The 1,349-nt window shown below is 45.2% G+C and overlaps 1 non-coding gene across 1 annotated transcript; it reads left to right on the forward strand.

Annotated features, from left to right (window-relative positions):
* Window positions 1–443: 443 nt before the first annotated feature.
* Window positions 444–550, forward strand: LOC112087344. Its single transcript, XR_002900035.1, has one exon. It is a non-coding gene; the product is annotated as a small nucleolar RNA R71 (small nucleolar RNA).
* Window positions 551–1,349: the final 799 nt, after the last annotated feature.

Below are 1,349 nucleotides of genomic sequence, written 5' to 3' on the forward strand. Positions count from 1 at the left end.
GAGGGTTCTCAACATTGTTGCTTCTGTAGGATAAATTCGGGTGGCTTCTGAAGTTGTTGAAACTGCGATTCTGCACATACCCTTGTCCATTCACGAAATTTACCTCCATCTGATCATTATTCTCTGCATCTACAAACTCTTGAGCAAGCGGTGCATCACCAACCTCATCAGCAAAATGCACAGATCTCTGGTTCTCTCTCAACAGCAGATTCACCTTTGCTGTAAGCTCATCGATTTTGCTCAACTCCACACTATGAACTGATTTGCTAGACCTGTCATACTCTTGGGATTTGTTGCTGGAGCTTGCAGCTAAGTTCTCAATCAACTCATAAGCAGCTTCTTTGGACTTAGTCATGAAATCGCCATTGCTAGCTGCATTCAAAGCATTCCTGTAATCCCAGTTGACACCATCATAAAAGGTTGACAGAATCTGCTCATCAGAGAACCCATGGTGAGGGCACTCTCTTCGGTACTCCTTGTACCTCTCCCAAGCTTCGCAGAAAGCTTCACCAGGTTGCTGTTTAAACGACGAGATCTTGTTCTTCAGAGCTGCTGTTTTGGCCTTAGTGTAGAAATGGTCCAAAAATGCTGATCTGCACTCTTCCCATGTAGTCAATGACCCAGGTGGTAATGACTTCAGCCAGCGCAAAGCTTTGTCCGCAAGTGAGAATGGAAAAAGCTTGCACTTCAAGAAATCGGCTGGTATCCCATTTGATCCAGTCGTGCTGCAAATCTCCTCAAAATTCTCGATGTGGTCCATCGGAATCTCAGCAGGAAGCCCATGAAAGAGGTGCTGCTTCACCAATGAGATCAGCTGAGGTTTGATCTCAAAGTCTTGCCTCTGAATGGTTGGAGGAGCAATCGCAGCCCTGTTGTGATAGTAAGCGTGCGGACTGTCCTTGTCTCCAATAGCAGGTTGTGGCTGCTCCCTGTCTTGCTGCGCCTTTTGCAGCTGCTCCAATTGTTGTCGAAGCTGTTGAACCTCGACAGCCATGTTGCCATTATTGCCTTGATCGCCCATGTTGGCTTGAATAGGCCTTTGACGTCTGTTTTCTCGCTTGACTCTTGCTAGATCGGTGTTCGATAAAGAAACAAGATCGGTGCAGTTGCTCCTTGTGGATATGTTTGACATACACATGAAACACACGCAAACAAGAGAACAAGAGAGAAAATTTAGTAAAGCCTTAGTCTGAATTTCAAACCAAAAATCAAAGGTAACGAATTGGTCCCCGTCGCAACGGCGCCAAAATTTGGCTCTCACTAGATATACTCCTAGTTTCTACTGCAATAGAACAGTGATGCAGTTGTAATATAAAGGATTCGAAATCCAGAGGACCAGTGTTACTCTA

The sequence above is a fragment of the Eutrema salsugineum genome, unplaced genomic scaffold (assembly GCF_000478725.1).
Source record: "Eutrema salsugineum unplaced genomic scaffold, Eutsalg1_0 scaffold_9, whole genome shotgun sequence".
Lineage (NCBI taxonomy): Eukaryota > Viridiplantae > Streptophyta > Magnoliopsida > Brassicales > Brassicaceae > Eutrema > Eutrema salsugineum.